General features: G+C 42.6%; 19 non-coding genes across 19 annotated transcripts; all 19 read right to left on the reverse strand.

The window, feature by feature from the left end:
• Nucleotides 1-115: 115 nt before the first annotated feature.
• TRNAQ-UUG (transfer RNA glutamine (anticodon UUG)) lies at nt 116-187 on the reverse strand. Its single transcript has one exon. It is a non-coding gene; the product is annotated as a tRNA-Gln (tRNA).
• A 228-nt stretch (nt 188-415) lies between these two features.
• TRNAQ-UUG (transfer RNA glutamine (anticodon UUG)) lies at nt 416-487 on the reverse strand. Its single transcript has one exon. It is a non-coding gene; the product is annotated as a tRNA-Gln (tRNA).
• A 596-nt stretch (nt 488-1,083) lies between these two features.
• TRNAQ-UUG (transfer RNA glutamine (anticodon UUG)) lies at nt 1,084-1,155 on the reverse strand. The gene has a single exon. It is a non-coding gene; the product is annotated as a tRNA-Gln (tRNA).
• Nucleotides 1,156-2,120: 965 nt separating this feature from the next.
• On the reverse strand, nt 2,121-2,192 carry TRNAQ-UUG (transfer RNA glutamine (anticodon UUG)). Its single transcript has one exon. It is a non-coding gene; the product is annotated as a tRNA-Gln (tRNA).
• Nucleotides 2,193-4,408: 2,216 nt separating this feature from the next.
• TRNAQ-UUG (transfer RNA glutamine (anticodon UUG)) lies at nt 4,409-4,480 on the reverse strand. Its single transcript has one exon. It is a non-coding gene; the product is annotated as a tRNA-Gln (tRNA).
• Nucleotides 4,481-4,777: 297 nt separating this feature from the next.
• TRNAQ-CUG (transfer RNA glutamine (anticodon CUG)) lies at nt 4,778-4,849 on the reverse strand. Its single transcript has one exon. It is a non-coding gene; the product is annotated as a tRNA-Gln (tRNA).
• A 2,319-nt stretch (nt 4,850-7,168) lies between these two features.
• TRNAQ-UUG (transfer RNA glutamine (anticodon UUG)) lies at nt 7,169-7,240 on the reverse strand. Its single transcript has one exon. It is a non-coding gene; the product is annotated as a tRNA-Gln (tRNA).
• Nucleotides 7,241-8,689: 1,449 nt separating this feature from the next.
• Nucleotides 8,690-8,761, reverse strand: TRNAQ-UUG (transfer RNA glutamine (anticodon UUG)). Its single transcript has one exon. It is a non-coding gene; the product is annotated as a tRNA-Gln (tRNA).
• A 781-nt stretch (nt 8,762-9,542) lies between these two features.
• Nucleotides 9,543-9,614, reverse strand: TRNAQ-UUG (transfer RNA glutamine (anticodon UUG)). The gene has a single exon. It is a non-coding gene; the product is annotated as a tRNA-Gln (tRNA).
• A 295-nt stretch (nt 9,615-9,909) lies between these two features.
• On the reverse strand, nt 9,910-9,981 carry TRNAQ-UUG (transfer RNA glutamine (anticodon UUG)). The gene has a single exon. It is a non-coding gene; the product is annotated as a tRNA-Gln (tRNA).
• Nucleotides 9,982-10,278: 297 nt separating this feature from the next.
• TRNAQ-UUG (transfer RNA glutamine (anticodon UUG)) lies at nt 10,279-10,350 on the reverse strand. Its single transcript has one exon. It is a non-coding gene; the product is annotated as a tRNA-Gln (tRNA).
• Nucleotides 10,351-10,578: 228 nt separating this feature from the next.
• Nucleotides 10,579-10,650, reverse strand: TRNAQ-UUG (transfer RNA glutamine (anticodon UUG)). The gene has a single exon. It is a non-coding gene; the product is annotated as a tRNA-Gln (tRNA).
• A 596-nt stretch (nt 10,651-11,246) lies between these two features.
• Nucleotides 11,247-11,318, reverse strand: TRNAQ-CUG (transfer RNA glutamine (anticodon CUG)). Its single transcript has one exon. It is a non-coding gene; the product is annotated as a tRNA-Gln (tRNA).
• A 596-nt stretch (nt 11,319-11,914) lies between these two features.
• Nucleotides 11,915-11,986, reverse strand: TRNAQ-UUG (transfer RNA glutamine (anticodon UUG)). The gene has a single exon. It is a non-coding gene; the product is annotated as a tRNA-Gln (tRNA).
• A 227-nt stretch (nt 11,987-12,213) lies between these two features.
• TRNAQ-UUG (transfer RNA glutamine (anticodon UUG)) lies at nt 12,214-12,285 on the reverse strand. The gene has a single exon. It is a non-coding gene; the product is annotated as a tRNA-Gln (tRNA).
• A 297-nt stretch (nt 12,286-12,582) lies between these two features.
• Nucleotides 12,583-12,654, reverse strand: TRNAQ-UUG (transfer RNA glutamine (anticodon UUG)). The gene has a single exon. It is a non-coding gene; the product is annotated as a tRNA-Gln (tRNA).
• Nucleotides 12,655-12,881: 227 nt separating this feature from the next.
• Nucleotides 12,882-12,953, reverse strand: TRNAQ-UUG (transfer RNA glutamine (anticodon UUG)). Its single transcript has one exon. It is a non-coding gene; the product is annotated as a tRNA-Gln (tRNA).
• Nucleotides 12,954-13,250: 297 nt separating this feature from the next.
• On the reverse strand, nt 13,251-13,322 carry TRNAQ-UUG (transfer RNA glutamine (anticodon UUG)). Its single transcript has one exon. It is a non-coding gene; the product is annotated as a tRNA-Gln (tRNA).
• A 1,843-nt stretch (nt 13,323-15,165) lies between these two features.
• Nucleotides 15,166-15,237, reverse strand: TRNAQ-CUG (transfer RNA glutamine (anticodon CUG)). The gene has a single exon. It is a non-coding gene; the product is annotated as a tRNA-Gln (tRNA).
• Between the last annotated feature and the right edge of the window lie 388 nt (nt 15,238-15,625).

Here is a 15,625-nt window from a genome sequence, read left to right on the forward strand (position 1 = left end):
GCCTAACGTGCAGCTTCGTTCCTAAAAGTTGTTCATCGATACTCCGATAAATTTGAGCATGGAAGGAAATAATCCGGAAAATATGAAACCAGTAATACCTCGGAAGTAAAATTACAGGTCCCACCGAGATTTGAACTCGGATCGCTGGATTCAAAGCCCAGAGTGCTAACCATTACACCATGAGACCAGACGGATAACGCGTTTCTTAATCGACAATCGTCAATGTTTTTATGATGTTTGACAATGGAAGAAAACATCTTACAATTTCGTACCACAGAGGGCAAACTACAACACCATGGGGCCTAACGTGCAGCTTCGTTCCTACCAGTTGTTCATCAATACTCCGATAAGTTTGAGAATGGAAGGAAATCATCCGCGAAATATGAAAACAGTAATACCTCGGAAATAAAATTGCAGGTCCCACCGAGATTTGAACTCGGATCGCTGGATTCAAAGTCCAGAGTGCTAACCATTACACCATGGGACAAGACGAACTAGCTGTTTCTTAATCGACAACAGTCAATGATTTTATAATGTTTGACAATGGAAGAAAACACCTTACAATTTCGTAGTCCAGAGTGCTAACTGCAACACCATGGGGCCTAACGTGCAGCTTCGTTCCTACCAGATGTTCATCAATACACCGATAAGATAAGAATGGAAAGAAATCATCCGGGAAATATGAAACCAGTTATACCTCGAAAATATAATTGAAGGTCCCACCGAGATTTGATCTCGGATCGCTGGATTCAAAGCCCAGAGTGCTAACCATTACACCATTGGACCAGACGGATAAAGCGTTTCTTAATCGACAACCCTCAATGTTTTTATAATGTTTGACAATGGAAGAAGACATCTTACAATTAATAAACTAGTAATGTTTTGACATGACATACTAGGCCCCACGCGAGTTATGAAATCGGATCGCCAGATTCGGAGTCCAGAGTGCTTACCATTACACCATGGGACATTATAAAACAGCGCTGGTCTACTCGACGCTCCTCGGAGTTTCGATAATGTTTGAGAATGGAAAGAAAACACATTACAATTAATAAGCTAGAAATATCTTGAAATGAAAATTACAGGTCCCACCGAGACTTGAACTCGGATCGCTGGATTCAAAGTCCAGAGTGCTAACCATTACACCATGGGACCAGGCGGAATGCATGCTGCTTAATCGACAGCAGTCAATGATTTCATAATGTTTGACAATGGAAGAAAATATCTTACAATTTCGTACTCCAGAGTGCTAACTGCAACACCATGGGGCCTAACGTGCAGCTTCGTTCCTACCAGATGTTCATCAATACACCGATAAGTTTGAGAATGGAAGGAATTCATCCGGGAAATATGAAACCAGTACTTCCTCGAAATTATAATTGCAGTTCTCACCAAGATTTGAACTCGGATCGCTGGATTCAACGCCCAAAGTGCTAACCATTACACCATGGGACCAAACGTATAAAGCGGATCTTAATCGACAACCCTCAATGTTTTTATAATGTTTGACAATGGAAGAAGACATCTTACAATTAATAAACTAGTAATGTTTTGACATGACATACTAGGCCCCACGCGAGTTATGAAATCGGATCGCCAGATTCGGAGTCCAGAGTGCTTACCATTACACCATGGGACATTATAAAACAGCGCTGGTCTACTCGACGCTCCTCGGAGTTTCGATAATGTTTGAGATTGGAAAGAATACACCCTACAATTAATAAGCTAGAAATATCTTGAAATGAAAATTACAGGTCCCACCGAGATCAGAACTCGTATCGCTGGATTCAGAGTCCAGAGTGCTAACCATTACATCATGAGACCTTATGAACAGCGTAGTTCGTAATAGATGTTCGTCAGTGGCCCGATAATGTTCGAGATTTGTAGATAATCATCCGAGAATTGAGATTTTTGTATTAAAGGGAATTTAAAGTTCCTGGTCCCACTGAGTTATGAACTAGGTTCGCTGATTTCTTACTCCAGAGGGCTAACTACAACACCATGGGGCTAACGTGCAGCTTCGTTCCTACAAGTTGTTCATCAATACTCCGATAAATTTGAGAATGGAAGGAAATAATCCGGGAAATATGAAACCAATAATACCTCGGAAGTAAAATTGCAGGTCCCACCGAGATTTGAACTCGGATCGCTGGATTCAAAGTCCAGAGTGCTAACCATTACACCATGGGACCAGACGAACTAGCTGCTCTTAATCGACAACAGTCAATGATTTTATAATGTTTGACAATGGAAGAAAACAACTTACAATTTCGTAGTCCAGAGTGCTAACTGCAACACCATGGGGCCTAACGTGCAGCTTCGTTCCTACCAGATGTTCATCAATACTCCTATAAGTTTGAGAATGGAAGGAAATCATCCGGGAAATATGAAACCAGTAATACCTCGAAAATATAATTGAAGGGCCCACCCAGATTTGAACTTGGATAGCTGGATTCAAAGCCCAGAGTGCTAACCATTACACCATGAGACCAGACGGATAACGCGTTTCTTAATCGACAATCGTCAATGTTTTTATGATGTTTGACAATGGAAGAAAACATCTTACAATTAATAAAATTGTAATGTTTTGACATGACATACTAGGCCCCCCACGAGGTTTGAAATCGGATCGCCAGATTCGGAGTCCAGAGTGCTAACCAGTACACCACGGGACCTGATGATTACGGCAGTTCCTAGTCGACACTCAAAGTTCTTCGATAATGTTTCACAATGCAAAGGAAACATCCTACAATTAATAAACTAGTAATATATTGAAATGGCAATTTTAGGTCCCACGGAGATTTGAAAAAGGATCGCTGCTTTCGGAGTAAAGCGTGCTAACCATTACAACATGTGACCTTACGAATTACGCTGGTCCTACTAGACGCTGGTCTGTGTTCTGATAATTTTTGAGAATGGAAGGATATCATCCGAGAAATATTAAACCTGTAGCTTAATACCTCGAAATTTCGTAAGAAATGTACTCATTCGTTATTATCTGTGAGCCTTTCATGCAATCGTTCGAATTGTTCTCCTTAACGAGCTGTATATGTTGTATTTCCCGATAAGTAATTCGGTGTACATTAATGTTGTGCATAGTTTGCGGTTTAGTAGTTGAATAGAACAAAGAAAATTTCATTCCCTACCCCGTAAGCAGTGTTCTGAATTTTTGGCTATTTTTCTAATCTGGCTCTGATTTAGCTTACCTTATCTTGGGTGATGACAAAGCTTTTCAAATGACAATTTGCTTGCCAACGCCGGTCGCATCCGGCACGGTTACAGATTAGGCGGTCGCTAGTGGCAGGGGTCGCATGCGGCACGCTCCCATCTGGCACGCCACCGCTGAGTCCGATGGAAAAACCGATCCTGGAGGGTAAACAGATTAAGGAAAAAAAATGAAAGAATTAATAATAAGAATAAAAATAATAACCTTGTAGCCTCATTTAGCGAGTGGCAGATCTTATCCAGAGTGCTAAAACCAGTACACCATGGGACATTACAAACAGCGCTGGTCTACTCGACGCTCGTCGGTGTTTCGATAATGTTTCAGAAGGGAAAGAAAACGTCCTAGACTTAATAAACTAGTAATAACTGGATGACCGCCTTTGTGGTGTACTGGTTAGTGTGATTAGCTGCCACCACAGAGGCCGGGGATCGATTGCCGCATCTGCCACGAAGTTTGAAAAAGTTTTACGAGGGGTGGAAAGGGGTCCACTTAGCTTCGGGAGGTCAACTGAGTAGAGGTGGGTGCGATTCCCACCCAAGCCATCCTGCAAGTGGTTTTCTGTGGATTCCCAATTCTCCTCCATGAAAATGCCGGATGGTGTCTAACTTAAGGCCACGGCCGATTCCTTCCCATTTCCCTGTCCAACCCTTAATCCCATCCCCCCACACGGCCTCTGTTCAGCATTGCAGGTGAGCCCGCCTAGACGAAGTACTGGACAACTTCCCCAGTTGTATCCTCCGTCAACGAGTCTGACGCACAGGACACTGCCATTGAGGCGGAGTTAAGCAGAATATATAGAAGTGAAAAAACATGTCGCACAGAAATTTGAACACGAATCGCTCTATTCTGAGTTCAGAGAGATAACCATTACACCATGGGACATCAACGGCAGCGCGGTTCATACTAGATGTTCTTCAGTGTCCCGCTAATGTTTGAGAATGGAAGGAAAACATCCGAGAAATATAAAACCAGTAATACCTCGAAAGTAACATTGCAGTTCCCACTGATATTTGAACTCGGAACGTTGGATTCAGAGTCCGGAGTGCTAAAAACGTTACATCGTGAGACTTTACAAACTGCGCTGCTTCTACTCGACGCTCCTCGCAGTTTCGATAATGTTTGAGAATGGAAAGAAAACACCCTACAATTAATAAGCTAGAAATATCTTGAGATGAAAATTACAGGTCCCACCGAGATTCGAACTCGGATTGCTGGATTCAAAGTCCAGAGTGCTAACCATTACACCATGGGACCAGACGGTTAAGGCGTTTCTTAATCGACAACCCTCAATGTTTTTATAATGTTTGACAATGGAAGAAGACATCTTACAATTTATAAACTAGTAATGTTTTGACATGACCTACTAGGCCCCCCGCGAGTTATGAAATCGGATCGCCAGATTCGGAGTCCAGAGTGCTTACCATTACACCATGGGACATTACAAACTGCGCTGTTTCTACTCGACGCTCCTCGGAGTTTCGATAATGTTTGAGAATGGAAGGAAAATACCCTACAATTAATAAGCTAGAAATATCTTGAAATGAAAATAACAGGTCCCACCGAGATTTGAACTCGGATCGCTGGATTCAGAGTCCAGAGTGCTAACCATTACACCATGAGACCTATCGATCAGCTCATTTCGTAATAGATGTTCGTCAGTGGCCCGATAATGTTGGAGATTTGTAGATAATCATCCGAGAATTAAGAATTTTGGTCCGCCTCTGTGGTGTAGTGGTTAGCGTGATTAGCTGCCACCCCCGGAGGTCCGGGTTCGATTCCCGGCTCTACCACGCAATTTGAAAAGTGGTACGAGGGCTGGAACGGGGTCCACTCAGCCTCGGGAGGTCAACTGAGTAGAGGTGGGTTCGATTCCCACCTCAGCCATCCTGGAAGTGGTTTTCCGTGGTTTCCCACTTCTCCTCCAGGCGAATGCCGGGATGGTACCTAACTTAAGGCCACGGCCGCTTCCTTCCCTCTTCCTTGCCTATCCCTTCCAATCTTCCAATCCCTCCACAAGGCCCCTGTTCAGCATTGCAGGTGAGGCCGCCTGGGCGAGGTACTGGTCATACTCCCCAGTTGTATCCCCGCCCAAGAGTCTGAAGCTCCAGGACACTGCCCTTGAGGCGGTAGAGGTGGGATCCCTCGCAACGTCCGAGGGAAAAACCGAACCTGGAGGGTAAACAGATGATGATGATGATGATGAATTAAGAATTTTGTATTAACTGGAAATTAAACTCCTGTTCCCACGAGTTTTGAAGTTGGATCGCTGATTTCGTACTTCAGAGGGCTAACTACAACACCATGGGGCCTAACGTGCAGCTTCGTTCCTACCAGTTGTTCATCAATACACCGATAAATTTGAGAATGGAAGGAGATCATCCGGAAAATATGAAACCAGTAATACCTCGAAAATAAAATTGCAGGACCCACCGAGAATTGAACTCGGATCGCTGGATTCAAAGTCGAGAGTGCAAACCATTACTCATTGGGACCAGACGAATTCGGAGCTTCTTAATCAACAACAGTCAATGATTTTATAATGTTTGACAATGGAAGAAAACATCTTACAATTTCGTACCACAGAGGGCAAACTACAACACCATGGGGCCTAACGTGCAGCTTCGTTCCTACCAGATGTTCATCGATACACCGATAAGTTTGAGAATGGAAGGAAAACATCCGGGAAATATGAAACCAGTACTTGCTCGAAATTATAATTGCAGTTCCCACCGAGATTTCAACTCGGATCGCTGGATTCAAAGCCCAGAGTGCTAACCATTACACCAAGGGACCAGACGGATAAGGCGTTTCTTAATCGACAAACCTCAATATTTTTATAATGTTTGACAATGGAAGAAGACATCTTACAATTAATAAACTAGTAATGTTTTGACATGACATACTAGGCTCCCCGCGAGTTATGAAATCGGATCGCCAGATTCGGAGTCCAGAGTGCTTACCATTACACCATGAGACCTAATGAACAGCGTAGTTCGTAATAGATGTTCGTCAGTGGCTCGATAATGTTCGAGATTTGTAGATAGTCATCCGAGAATTAAGATTTTTCTATTAAAGGGAAATTAAAGTTCCTGGTCCCACTGAGTTATGAACTAGGTTCGCTGATTTCTTACTCCAGAGGGCTAACTACAACACCACGTGCCTAACGTGCAGCTTCGTTCCTACCAGTTGTTCATCAATACTCCGATAAGTTTGAGAATGGAAGGAAATCATCCGCGAAATATGAAAACAGTAATACCTCGGAAATAAAATTGCAGGTCCCACCGAGATTTGAACTCGGATCGCTGGATTCAAAGTCCAGAGTGCTAACGTTTACACCATGGGACAAGACGAACTAGCTGTTTCTTAATCGACAACAGTCAATGATTTTATAATGTTTGACAATGGAAGAAAACATCTTACAATTTCGTAGTCCAGAGTGCTAACTGCAACACCATGGGGCCTAACGTGCAGCTTCGTTCCTACCAGATGTTCATCAATACACCGATAAGTTTGAGAATGGAAGGAATTCATCCGGGAAATATGAAACCAGTTATACCTCGAAAATATAATTGAAGGTCCCACCGAGATTTGATCTCGGATCGCTGGATTCAAAGCCCAGAGTGCTAACCATTACACCATTGGACCAGACGGATAAAGCGTTTCTTAATCGACAACCCTCAATGTTTTTATAATGTTTGACAATGGAAGAAGACATCTTACAATTAATAAACTAGTAATGTTTTGACATGACATACTAGGCCCCAAGCGAGTTATGAAATCGGATCGCCAGATTCGGAGTCCAGAGTGCTTACCATTACAAAATGGGACATTATAAAACAGCGCTGGTCTACTCGACGCTCCTCGGAGTTTCGATAATATTTGAGAATGGAAAGAAAACACATTACAATTAATAAGCTAGAAATATCTTGAAATGAAAATTACAGGTCCCACCGAGACTTGAACTCGGATCGCTGGATTCAAAGCCCAGAGTGCTAACCATTACACCATGAGACCAGACGGATAACGCGTTTCTTAATCGACAATCGTCAATGTTTTTATGATGTTTGACAATGGAAGAAAACATCTTACAATTTCGTACCACAGAGGGCAAACTACAACACCATGGGGCCTAACGTGCAGCTTCGTTCCTACCAGATGTTCATCGATACACCGATAAGTTTGAGAATGGAAGGAAAACATCCGGGAAATATGAAACCAGTACTTCCTCGAAATTATAATTGCAGTTCCCACCGAGATTTCAACTCGGATCGCTGGATTCAAAGCCCAGAGTGCTAACCATTACACCAAGGGACCAGACGGATAAGGCGTTTCTTAATCGACAAACCTCAATATTTTTATAATGTTTGACAATGGAAGAAGACATCTTACAATTAATAAACTAGTAATGTTTTGACATGACATACTAGGCTCCCCGCGAGTTATGAAATCGGATCGCCAGATTCGGAGTCCAGAGTGCTTACCATTACACCATGAGACCTAATGAACAGCGTAGTTCGTAATAGATGTTCGTCAGTGGCTCGATAATGTTCGAGATTTGTAGATAGTCATCCGAGAATTAAGATTTTTCTATTAAAGGGAAATTAAAGTTCCTGGTCCCACTGAGTTATGAACTAGGTTCGCTGATTTCTTACTCCAGAGGGCTAACTACAACACCACGTGCCTAACGTGCAGCTTCGTTCCTACCAGTTGTTCATCAATACTCCGATAAGTTTGAGAATGGAAGGAAATCATCCGCGAAATATGAAAACAGTAATACCTCGGAAATGAAATTGCAGGTCCCACCGAGATTTGAACTCGGATCGCTGGATTCAAAGTCCAGAGTGCTAACGTTTACACCATGGGACAAGACGAACTAGCTGTTTCTTAATCGACAACAGTCAATGATTTTATAATGTTTGACAATGGAAGAAAACATCTTACAATTTCGTAGTCCAGAGTGCTAACTGCAACACCATGGGGCCTAACGTGCAGCTTCGTTCCTACCAGATGTTCATCAATACACCGATAAGTTTGAGAATGGAAGGAATTCATCCGGAAAATATGAAACCAGTTATACCTCGAAAATATAATTGAAGGTCCCACCGAGATTTGATCTCGGATCGCTGGATTCAAAGCCCAGAGTGCTAACCATTACACCATTGGACCAGACGGATAAAGCGTTTCTTAATCGACAACCCTCAATGTTTTTATAATGTTTGACAATGGAAGAAGACATCTTACAATTAATAAACTAGTAATGTTTTGACATGACATACTAGGCCCCAAGCGAGTTATGAAATCGGATCGCCAGATTCGGAGTCCAGAGTGCTTACCATTACAAAATGGGACATTATAAAACAGCGCTGGTCTACTCGACGCTCCTCGGAGTTTCGATAATATTTGAGAATGGAAAGAAAACACATTACAATTAATAAGCTAGAAATATCTTGAAATGAAAATTACAGGTCCCACCGAGACTTGAACTCGGATCGCTGGATTCAAAGCCCAGAGTGCTAACCATTACACCATGAGACCAGACGGATAACGCGTTTCTTAATCGACAATCGTCAATGTTTTTATGATGTTTGACAATGGAAGAAAACATCTTACAATTTCGTACCACAGAGGGCAAACTACAACACCATGGGGCCTAACGTGCAGCTTCGTTCCTACCAGATGTTCATCGATACACCGATAAGTTTGAGAATGGAAGGAAAACATCCGGGAAATATGAAACCAGTACTTCCTCGAAATTATAATTGCAGTTCCCACCGAGATTTCAACTCGGATCGCTGGATTCAAAGCCCAGAGTGCTAACCATTACACCAAGGGACCAGACGGATAAGGCGTTTCTTAATCGACAAACCTCAATATTTTTATAATGTTTGACAATGGAAGAAGACATCTTACAATTAATAAACTAGTAATGTTTTGACATGACATACTAGGCTCCCCGCGAGTTATGAAATCGGATCGCCAGATTCGGAGTCCAGAGTGCTTACCATTACACCATGAGACCTAATGAACAGCGTAGTTCGTAATAGATGTTCGTCAGTGGCCCGATAATGTTCGAGATTTGTAGATAGTCATCCGAGAATTAAGATTTTTCTATTAAAGGGAAATTAAAGTTCCTGGTCCCACTGAGTTATGAACTAGGTTCGCTGATTTCTTACTCCAGAGGGCTAACTACAACACCATGGGGCCTAACGTGCAGCTTCGTTCCTACCAGTTGTTCATCAATACTCCGATAAGTTTGAGAATGGAAGGAAATCATCCGCGAAATATGAAAACAGTAATACCTCGGAAATAAATTTGCAGGTCCCACCGAAATTTGAACTCGGATCGCTGGATTCAAAGTCCAGAGTGCTAACCATTACACCATGGGACCAGACGAATACGGCGTTTTCTTAATCGACAAACCTCAATGTTTTTATAATGTAACAATGGAAGAAAACCTCTTATAATTAATAAACTAGTAATGTCTTGACATGACATACTAGGCCCCCCACGAGTTTCGAACTTGGATCGCTGATTTCGTACTCCAGAGGGCTAACTACAACACCATGGGGCCTAACGTGCAGCTTCGTTCCTAAAAGTTGTTCATCGATACTCCGATAAATTTGAGAATGGAAGGAAATAATCCGGGAAATATGAAACCAGTAATACCTCGAAAGTAAAATTGCAGGTCCCACCGAGATTTGAACTCGAATCGCTGGATTCAAAGTCCAGAGTGCTAACCATTACACCATGGGACCAGACGGATAAGGCGTTTCTTAATCGACAACCGTCAATGCTTTTATAATGTTAGACAATGGAAGAAGACATCTTACAATTAATAAACTAGTAATGTTTTGACATGACATACTAGGCCCCACGCGAGTTATGAAATCGGATCGCCAGATTCGGTGTCCAGAGTGCTTACCATTACACCATGGGACATTATGAAACAGCGCTGGTCTACTCGACGCTCCTCGGAGTTTCGATAATGTTTGAGAATGGAAATAAAACACCCTACAATTAATAAGCTAGAAATATCTTGAAATGAAAATTACAGGTCCCACCGAGACTTGAACTCGGGTCGCTGGATTCAAAGTCCAGAGTGCTAACCATTACACCATGCGACCAGGCGAACTGCATGCTGCTTAATCGACAGCAGTCAATGATTTCATAATGTTTGACAATGGAAGAAAATATCTTACAATTTCGTACTCCAGAGTGCTAACTGCAACACCATGGGGCCTAACGTGCAGCTTCGTTCCTACCAGATGTTCATCAATACACCGATAAGTTTGAGAATGGAAGGAATTCATCCGGGAAATATGAAACCAGTACTTCGTCGAAAGTAGAATCGCAGGTCCCACCGAGATTTGAACTCGGATCGCTGGATTCAAAGTCCAGAGTGCTAACCATTACACCATGGGACCAGACGAACTAGCAGTTTCTTAATCGACAACAGTCAATGATTTTATAATGTTTGACAATGGAAGAAAACATCTTAGAATTTCGTAGTCCAGAATGCTAACTGCAACACCATGGGGCCTAACGTGCAGCTTCGTTCCTACCAGTTGTTCATCAATACTCCTATAAGTTTGAGAATGGACGGAAATCATCCGGGAAATATGAAACCAGTAATACCTCGAAAATATAATTGATGGTCCCACCGAGATTTGAACTTGGATCGCTGGATACAAAGCCCAGAGTGCTAACCATTACATCATGAGACCAGACGGATAACGCGTTTCTTAATCGACAATCGTCAATGTTTTTATGATGTTAGACAATGGAAGAAAACATCTTACAATTAATAAAATTGTAATGTTTTGACATGACATACTAGGCCCCCCGTGAGTTATGAAATCGGATCGCCAGATTCGGAGTGCAGAGTGCTTACCATTACACCATGGGACATTACAAACTGCGCTGGTCTACTCGACGCTCCTCGGAATTTCGATAATGTTTGAGAATGGAAAGAAAACACCCTACAATTAATAAGCTAGAAATATCTTGAAATGAAAATTACAGGTCCCACCGAGATTTGAACTCGGATCGCTGGATTCAGAGTCCAGAGTGCTAACCATTACAGCATGAGACCTAACGAACAGCGCAGTTCGTAATGGATGTTCGTCAGTGGCCCGATAATGTTTGAGATTTGTGGATAATCATCCGAGAATTAAGATTTTTGTATTAACTGGAAATTAAAGTTCCTGGTCCCACGAGTTTTGAACTTGGATCGCTGATTTCGTACTTCAGAGGGCTAACTACAACACCATGGGGCCTAACGTGCAGCTTCCTCCCTACCAGTTGTTCATCAATACTCCGATAAATTTGAGAATGGAAGGAGATCACCCGGAAAATATGAAACCAGTAATACCTCGAAAATAAAATTGCAGGACCCACCGAGAATTGAACTCGGATCGCTGGATTCAAAGTCCAGAGTGCAATCCATTACTCATTGGGACCAAAGGAATTCGGTGCTTCTTAATCAACAACAGTCAATGATTTTATAATGTTTGATAATGGAAGAAAACATGTTACAATTTCGTACCCCAGAGGGCTAACTACAACACCATGGGGCCTAACGTGCAGTTTCGTTCCTACCAGATGTTCATCGATACACCGATAAGTTTGAGAATGGAAGGAATACATCCGGGAAATATGAAACCAGTACTTCCTCGAAATTATAATTGCAGTTCCCACCGAGATTTGAACTCGGATTGCTGGATTCAAAGCCCAGAGTGCTAACCATTGCACCATAGGACCAGACGGATAAGGCGTTTCTTAATCGACAACCCTCAATGTTTTTATAATGCTTGACAATGGAAGAAAACATCTTACAATTTCGTACTCCAGAGGGCTAACTACAACAGCATGTGGCGTAACGTGCAGCTTCGTTCCTACCAGATGTTCATCAATACACCGATAAGATGGAGAATGGAAGGAAATCATGCGGGAAATATGAAACCAGTAATACCTCGAAAATAAATCGCAGGTCCCACCGAGATTTGAACTTGGATCGCTGGGTTCAAAGCCCAGTGTGCTAACCATTACACCATGGGACCAGGCGGATACGGCGTTTTCTTAATCGACAAACCTCAATGTTTTTATAATGTATGACAATGGAAGAAAACCTCTTATAATTAATAAACTAGTAATGTCTTGACATGACATACTAGGCCCCCCACGAGTTTTGAACTTGGATAGCTGATTTCGCACTCCAGAGGGCTAACTACAACACCATGGTTCCTAACGTGCAGCATCGTCCCTACCAGTTGTTCATCAATACACCGATAAATTTGGGAATGGAAGGAAATAATCCGGGAAATATGAAACCAGTAATACCTCGAAAGTAAAATTGCAGGTCCCACCGAGATTTGAACTCGGATCGCTAGATTCAAAGTCCAGAGTGCTAACCATTACACCATGGGACCAGGCTAACTGCGTGCTGCTTAATCGACAACAGTGAATGATTTTATAATGTTTGACAATGGAAGAAAACATCTTACAATTTCGTACTCCAGAGTGCTAACTGCAACACCATGGGGCCTAACGTGCAGCTTCGTTCCTACCAGATGTTCATCAATACACCGATAAGATAAGAATGGAAAGAAATCATCCGGGAAATATGAAAGCAGTTATACCTCGAAAATATAATTGAAGGTCCCACCGAGATTTGATCTCGGATCGCTAGATTCAAAGCCCAGAGTGCTAACCATTACACCATGGGACCAGACGGATAAGGCGTTTCTTAATCGACAACTCTCAATGTTTTTATAATGTTTGACAATGGAAGAAGACATCTTACAATTAATAAACTAGTAATGTTTTGACATGACATACTAGGCCCCACGCGAGTTATGAAATCGGATCGCCAGATTCGGAGTCCAGAGTGCTTACCATTACACCATGGGACATTATAAAACAGCGCTGGTCTACTCGACGCTCCTCGGAGTTTCGATAAGGTTTGAGAATGGAAAGTAAACACCCTACAATTAATAAGCTAGAAATATCTTGAAATGAAAATTACAGGTCCCACCGAGACTTGAACTCGGATCGCTGGATTCAAAGTCCAGAGAGCTAACCATTACACCATAGGACCAGGCGAACTGCATGCTGCTTAATCGACAGCAGTCAATGATTTCATAATGTTTGACAATGGAAGAAAATATCTTACAATTTCGTACTCCAGAGTGCTAACTGCAACACTATGGGGCCTAACGTGCAGCTTCGTTCCTACCAGATGTTCATCAATACACCGATAAGTTTGAGAATGGAAGGAATTCATCCGGGAAATATGAAACCAGTACTTCCTCGAAAGTAAAATTGCAGGTGCCACCGAGATTTGAAATCGGATCGCTGGATTCAAAGTCCAGAGTGCTAACCATTACACCATGGGACCAGGCGAACTGCATGCTGCTTAATCGACAGCAGTCAATGATTTCATAATGTTTGACAATGGAAGAAAATATCTTACAATTTCGTATTCCAGAGTGCTAACTGCAACACCATGGGGCCTAACATGCAGCTTCGTTCCTACCAGATGTTCCTACCGAATTGTTCTCCTTAACGAGCTGTATATGTTGTATTTCCCGATAAGTTATTCAGTGTACATTAATGTTGTGCATAGTTTGCGGTTTAGTAGTTGAATAGAGCAAAGAAAATTTCATTCCCTACCCCGTATGCAGTGTTCTGAATTTTTGGCTATTTTCTAACTTTTTCTGACTCTGATTTAGCTTACCTTATCTTGGTTGATGACAAAGCTTATCAAATGACAATTTGCTTGCCAACGCCGGTCGCATCCGGCACGGTTACAGATTAGGCGGTCGCTAGTGGCACGGGTCGCATGCGGCACGCTCCCATCTGGCACGCCACCGCTGAGTCCGATGGAAAAACTGATCCTGGAGGGTAAAAAGATTAAGGAAAAAAGAATGAAAGAATTAATAATAAGAATAAAAATAATAACCCTATAGCCTCATTTAGCGAGTGGCAGATCTTATCCAGAGTGCTAAAACCAGTACACCATGGGACATTACAAACAGCGCTGGTCTACTCGACGCTCATCGGTGTTTCGATAATGTTTCAGAAGGGAAAGGAAACGTCCTAGACTTAATAAACTAGTAATAACTGGATGACCGCCTTTGTGGTGTACTGGTTAGTGTGATTAGCTGCCACCACAGAGGCCGGGGATCGATTGCCGCATCTGCCACGAAGTTTGAAAAAGTTTTACGAGGGGTGGAAAGGGGTCCACTTAGCTTCGGGAGGTCAACTGAGTAGAGGTGGGTGCGATTCCCACCCAAGCCATCCTGTAAGTGGTTTTCTGTGGATTCCCAATTCTCCTCCATGAAAATGCCGGATGGTACCTAACTTAAGGCCACGGCCGATTCCTTCCCACTTCCCTGTCCAACCCTTAATCCCATCCCCCCACACGGCTTCTGTTCAGCATTGCAGGTGGGCCCGCCTAGACGAAGTACTGGACAACTTTCCCAGTTGTATCCTCCGTCAACGAGTCTGACGCACAGGACACTGCCATTGAGGCGGAGTTAAGCAGAATATATAGAAGTGAAAAAAACATGTCGCACAGAAATTCGAACACGAACCGCTCTATTCAGAGTTCAGAGAGATAACCATTACACCATGGGACTTCAACGGCAGCGCGGTTCATACTAGATGTTCTTCAGTGTCCCGCTAATGTTTGAGAATGGAAGGAAAACATCCGAGAAATATAAAACCAGTAATACCTCGAAAGTAACATTGCAGTTCCCACTGATATTTGAACTCGGAACGTTGGATTCAGAGTCCGGAGTGCTAAAAACGTTACATCGTGAGACTTTACAAACTGCGCTGTTTCTACTCGACGCTCCTCGCAGTTTCGATAATGTTTGAGAATGGAAAGAAAACACCCTACAGTTAATAAGCTAGAAATATCTTGAGATGAAAATTACAGGTCCCACCGAGATTCGAACTCGGATCGCTGGATTCAGAGTCCAGAGTGCTAACCATTACACCATGGGACCAGACGGATAAGGCGTTTCTTAATCGACAACCCTCAATGTTTTTATAATGTTTGACAATGGAAGAAGACATCTTACAATTTATAAACTAGTAAAGTTTTGACATGACCTACTAGGCCCCCCGCGAGTTATGAAATCGGATCGCCAGATTCGGAGTCCAGAGTGCTTACCATTACACCATGAGACCTAATGAACAGCGTAGTTCGTAATAGATGTTCGTCAGTGGCCCGATAATGTTCGAGATTTGTAGATAGTCATCCGAGAATTAAGATTTTTGTATTAAAGGGAAATTAAAGTTCCTGGTCCCACTGAGTTATGAACTAGGTTCGCTGATTTCTTACTACAGAGGGCTAACTACAACACCATGGGGCCTAACGTGCAGCTTCGTTCC

Source organism: Anabrus simplex, chromosome 2 (assembly GCF_040414725.1).
Source record: "Anabrus simplex isolate iqAnaSimp1 chromosome 2, ASM4041472v1, whole genome shotgun sequence".
Classification (NCBI taxonomy): Eukaryota; Metazoa; Arthropoda; class Insecta; order Orthoptera; family Tettigoniidae; genus Anabrus; species Anabrus simplex.